At 42.6% G+C, this 6,081-nt stretch overlaps 1 pseudogene; it reads left to right on the top strand.

Moving 5' to 3' along the window:
• Window positions 1-453: 453 nt before the first annotated feature.
• On the top strand, window positions 454-1,401 carry LOC133367995 (olfactory receptor 2D2-like; annotated as a pseudogene).
• Window positions 1,402-6,081: the final 4,680 nt, after the last annotated feature.

Genomic DNA, 6,081 nt, shown 5'->3' with positions numbered 1-6,081 from the left:
ATTGTGTCTAGCAAGCTAGATATCCCAAAAAGGGCTGACTCCTCCACAGAATAATTGTGAGTGGTGTACATCAGTGTGATGTAATTCCTCCAATAAATTCATTTGCATGGACAACTATAGCAAGTGAAATGGTATCTATCATGTTTGCAGTAATAGAATATGTGCAACCACATGCCAGAGAGATTTGTCACTTTGTTGTTGTTATGTGCCTCCAAGTCGACTATGACTTATGGTGACACTATGAATCAGTGACCTCCAAGAGCATCTGTCATATTTGTCACTAGGAAGCTGCAGATATTCATGGGGAAAATTTTATTCATACACAATGGGTCTCCATGCAAATATATCCAAGGGATATTCAGGGTGCATCAAAGAGACTTTTTACCATGTGTGAAATGTCCCATTAAACAATCTATATTTCCTCCTTCTTTTACCCTTTCAGCTACAGTCATAATGAAGGTTATGGAAGAAGACAACCAGACCATTTTGCCTGAGGAGTTTGTCTTGACAAGACTCTCAGACACCCCTGAGAAACGTGTTGTGCTTTTTGTGGCCTTCACAATTGTCTATACAGCAGCCATGTTGGGTAATCTGCTCATTGTTTCACTATTCCTCTCTGACTCTCACATTCACACCCCAATGTACTTCTTCCTCTTCAATTTCTCTATTCTTGAAGCCAGCTGCACCTCATGTGTTGTTCCCCAAATGTTATCCCACCTCCTTCTTGAGAGGAGGGTCATTTCTTTTACCTGCTGTGCTGCACAGCTATACCTCTTCCTTTCCTTTGGGATCACAGAGTGTTTACTCCTCACTGTCATGTCATATGACCGCTACATTGCCATCTGCAGCCCCCTTCATTACAGCCTTACCATGACTAAGCAAGTGTGCATAACCATGGCAGCTGCTTCATGGATTGGAGGATTCCTCTTTTCTTCCATGAATACTGTGGCCACTTTGAAGATGTCTTTCTGTGGTCACAGAGAGATAGACCATTTCTTCTGTGAAATGCCAGCTATGGTGAGAATAGCTTGTGCAGGAACTCACCAAGCTCAGATTGTGGTGTCTATTAGCTATGTGATCACTTTGGTCTTCCCACTACTTCTTATATTTTTCTTGTATGCACGGATTCTCTTCACAGTCCTCAACAGCCACAGCAGCATGGGTGGACGCAAGGCCTTCTCAACTTGCTCTTCACATTTGGCTGTGGTCACACTGTTTTTTGGAACAGTCCTTTCTATGTACCTGAGACCCCATTCCAGTTCCTGAGTGGGTCAAAACAAAATTACATCTGTATTTTACATTGTCGTCACACCAGCACTGAACCCCATCATATATACATTGAGGAACAAGGAAGTGATACAAGCACTGAAAAAAGTGATGTGCAGGCATGGTATTCCATGATGTCTCAGATTCAGAGGGGCAGATCATGAAAATTTCAAACTGTATCAAAATTTCAAACTATCCAGACTAGGGGTTAACTGCAATTGCCTTGTTATACAACAGACTTTTTGTGTTACAAATGCACACACAAATATGTAAGCATGGATAAAAGAAACAGGCAGATTTTTACTACAAGAGTATATTGCTATATATCTTATTATTTGGCTTTTAGAAAAGACACTTGTTTGGGATGTTTATAAAAATTTCTGGAATGTGCCCAGAATTTTGAGGTCTCACTTTGCAAAATATATTTTCCAGAGTGGAACCCAAAATGTTAGAACCTGTAGTTCTTCCAGACATATATTTCCAGAATGATGCAATACGTTTTATCTTTTTAAATTTTATTTATTTATTTTAAATATATATATAGTTTGATTTTGTTTATTTGTGAAAGTATACCTTTCTGAATAAAAATATACAGAATTAAAATGGATCAGAACTCAAGAGATACTGAAATGTGAGAACAATAGAGTGAAATGGAAGGAAATGAAGTGTCAAACCTTTCTAAGCTATGAGGAACCCTTGGGAATTGCTTTAGTTTCCATTGTTATTTCCTGTGCTATGATCACCAGCTTGCTGTGGTTAATTTTATTTATTTATTTATTAAATTTATTAGTCGCCCATATGGCTGGCTGTCCAGCCACTCTGGGCGATGTACAAAATAAAAACATACAGATACATTAAAACATTAAAAATCTCAACAACAACAATAAAACCTAACCCACCCCAAAAGCCTGCCTGAAGAGCCAGATCTTCAAGGCCCAGCGGAAGCTCATCATAGAGGGGGCATGGCGGAGATCATTTGGGAGGGAATTCCACAAAGTGGGGGCCACAATTGAAAAAGCCCTCTCCCTAGTCCTCACCAGTCTAGCTGCTTTAACTGGTGGGATAGAGAGAAAGCCTTTTGAGGCTGATTTTGTTGAGCGGCATCCCTGATGATGTTGGAGGCACTCCTTCAGATAGACTGGGCTGAAACCATATAGGGTTTTAAAGGTCAGAACCAAAACCTTGAATTGGGCCCAGAAAACAACCGGTAACCAGTGCAACTCCTTCAGCACTGGAGTGATGTGATCTCGCCGGCGGCTGCCTTTAATCAGACGAGCCGCCACATTCTGTACCAGTTGCAGCTTCCGGACCGTTTTCAAGGGTAACCCCACGTAGAGCGCATTACAGTAGTCTAGGCAAGAGCAGCAGATGGTTGGGAAGGTAGGGGCACAGCCTCCATATCAGATGGAGTTGATACAGTGCCGCCCAGCTCACAGGCGAGACCTGAGCCTCCATGGACAGCTGGGAGTCAAGAATGACCCCTAGGCTCCGGACCTGGTCTTTCAGGGGCAATTGTACCCCATTGAGCACCAGGTCAACATCCCCCAACATTCCCTTGTCTCCCACAAACAGTACCTCAGTTTTGTCAGGGTTCAGCTTCAGCTTATTCCTTCCCATCCAGCCACTCACCGGCTCCAGGCACTTGGATAGGGTTTCTACAGCCAACCTCAGTGAAGATTTGAATGAGAGATAGAACTGCGTGTCATCCACATACTGGTGACACTGCAGCCCAAATCTTCTGATGATTGCCCCCAGCAGCTTTATATAGATGTTGAACAGCATCGTGGAGAGGATGGAACCCTGTGGCACCCCACAAGTGAGAGGCCAAGGATCCAAAACCTCATCCCCCAATGCCACTCTCTGGTACCTACCAGAGACGAAGGAACGGAACCACTGCAATACAGTGCCCCCTATGCCTAACCTCTTCAGGCGGTCCAGAAGGATACCGTGGTCAACGGTATCAAAAGCCGCTGAGAGATCCAGGAGGAGAAGGAAGGTGCATTCGCCCCTATCCAACGCCCTCCTCATATCATCCACCAAGGCAACCAAGGCCATTTCAGTCCCATGTCCACGCCTGAAGCCTGATTGAAATGGATCCAGATAATCCGCTTCCTCCAAATGCACTTGCAACTGCTTCGCCACCACCCGCTCAACCGCCTTGCCCAGGAATGGCAGATTTGAGATAAATTTTTATAAAGCACTGGAATACTCCTATTGTTCAAGCTAACAACCAGAGCCTCAGTTGTCTTCTTCTCAACTCCATCTTGATTTGCTACCTTTCTTGCCTTCTCTTCATTACCAAGCCTAGTAAAATCAGTTGCCTTCTCCAGCAAATGGATTTTGCCATTGTTTACTCAGTGACAGTTTATTGTGAGCTGACCAAAACTATCCATGTGGTCTTGGCCTTCCAGGCCGCAAAGCCAGGGAGCAGGACAGGAAAATGGCTAGGGGAAAAAGTGGTGAACTTTATTTGTTCTCTCTTGCTCATTCATCCAAGTGGACATTTGTGTTGTGTGGCTGTTGACCTCTCCTCCATTCCCAGATATTAACACAAAGTCACAGTTTGGGCAAATCATATTGGGATGTAATGAAGCCTCTATCACCATGTTCTACTGTGTGTTGGGCTACATGGGCTTTTTGGCTCCCTTTAGCTTCACTGTAGCTTTCCTGGCCGGAAAACTGCCAGACACTTTCAATGAGGCTGGGTTCATCACCTTCTGCATCCTGGTGCTTTGCTGTGTCTGGATCTCCTTTATTCCAGGTTACCTGTGCACCAAAGCAAATATATAGTGGCTGTGGAGGTTTCTGCTATGTTGGTCTCCAACACTGGGCTGTTGGCTTGCATCTTCTTCCCAGAATGTTTTGTTATTGTTCTAAGAGCTGATCTCAATGCCAGGAAGAGTTCTTAATCAATTGTTTAGCTTAAGTAGTTCCTTTAATACCTAAAGATGCTCATTCGGGGAGATGGGAGTGTAGGGAACATTCATTAAAATATTTTGCTGGAACTGGTTTGCCTGCATCATTTTATTTTACATATGTAATAAAACCTATACAAACACCCCAGAAATAGTATTGTTTGACTTGTCCTCTCTTTCACAAGACTTTTTGTGTTATCTTTTAAAAGATTGTGAGAACATTTTCAAACACTGCAAAAATCCAGAATTTATCATTCCATGTCTCTATCATTGCCCCTTCTGTGGTTTTCCAGAAAGGTGTGGGTACCAGGCTTGCTGCCACCAACAAAACTGATCAGTCTTGTTAAATTCATCTCAGACATTTTGGAAAGTGAGTGTGGGTATAGTCAAAACAGCTTGTTTAGTAATTGTGTTAATGTTACCTCAGAAGTTTGCCTTGCATTCTGACAACCAAAGGTTACAAGATGTTCCCTGGTGTGTTCAGCAATGCCAGCAAATGGGGAACAGGTTCTTATTGTGATGTAAGATACAATAACTTCACTGGAATCAAATGGAAACCCATATATATTTTCAAAGAGATAATAAATCATGAATAATCATGATCTCAAAATGTATTGTTTCTGTGAAGTTCTGCTTATGTATCTATTTTCTCTCTTTTTCTCTTATTTTTAATACCATTCCTTGATTTAAATGACCTCTTTTAAAGTCATAGGGGAAGGAGACAAGTGGAGTGTTTAGACACTGAAGTAAAGTGTGTGTTTTCTCCCTGTTGCATCATAACTGAAAGAAACAATGGAGATTCACTCCACCAGGGCCTACAGAAAGCCTGTTGCCATTTATATTGCTCCTGCTTTCCCCTAGTATATGGTTGAGGCAGCAGAAGTGTGACACAGTGTCCACACATCTTTTCTGGGAGTCTATATTGGGTACTCACAAAAAACCCCACAAACCTTTGGGGAGCCAACCCTTGTGAACTTCAGATTTTCTATTTGGTAAAAAATTGATTGCCAGGTTTGAGCAGTTGCATATCTTAAGATTTGAACTAAGGAGAGAGTTCAGGCAGGTCTTTCATCAGTGAATTACGACGTTAGAAAAAGTTTGAACTTTGCGATATAGATGCTGGGCTGAAAATTAAAAAGAAAATCACCATTAATTGGGTAGGTGGGTTCAAAACGAATCCCTTCTTTGTCAGCTTTTCCTGTCACTGCCTTCAATTTCTCACAACTAATCAAAGGCTAATGGATATCTATGGGATGATTCCCACAGTGGCTAGCAAGTCAGCTAGCAAGGGAAAGGGAAGAGGGTAGTGGTAGCAGTAAAAGGAATCATGGTGGACTGAACTTGTTTTTAAAGCCAGCCTCAAACGTTGAAGTTGGTTGGTTGTGTTCTGTCTTAACAAGGACCATTTCTTAACTGCTAATCCACCTCAAACCAGCAGTTTAATTGTCACTGCATCAGGGACAGTGATTTTTGTTGACAGTGAACAGGGATTTTGTTTTAGCTCAAGGACTGTATTCTCTCCTGGGCAATTTTCTGGGGGCCACATGCCAGTGATGGGTGGGGCCACAGACCAAAGTGAGTGAGGAAATTAATGTACATTTTACCTTTGCACAGTAGGCTAGTTTATTCACACACAGTATTTTATCATCCTCCAGTCAAGCAACAGCCATTATCACAATGGAAGGACACATTCCAGCTAGCTTAGAATACTTGAGGGTGAGAAGCAAGGTTGGTGAGGGGTGTGGCCAAGGCAGAGTCCCAAGAACCAGATAGAGAGGCCTAGAGAACTTGCATTTGACCCCCATCTGAGCTATATTTTGGGGGTGATGTGAACATTATTTTGGGGGAAGGGAATTAAAGCAGCCGTCATCCCATCTGTTCAGCCCTGTTCTAAAGTGAT

The sequence above is a fragment of the Rhineura floridana genome, chromosome 11, assembly GCF_030035675.1.
Source record: "Rhineura floridana isolate rRhiFlo1 chromosome 11, rRhiFlo1.hap2, whole genome shotgun sequence".
Lineage (NCBI taxonomy): Eukaryota > Metazoa > Chordata > Lepidosauria > Squamata > Rhineuridae > Rhineura > Rhineura floridana.
Note: the sequence above shows the minus strand (reverse complement) of the source record. Positions and strands in the feature narration are given on the sequence as shown.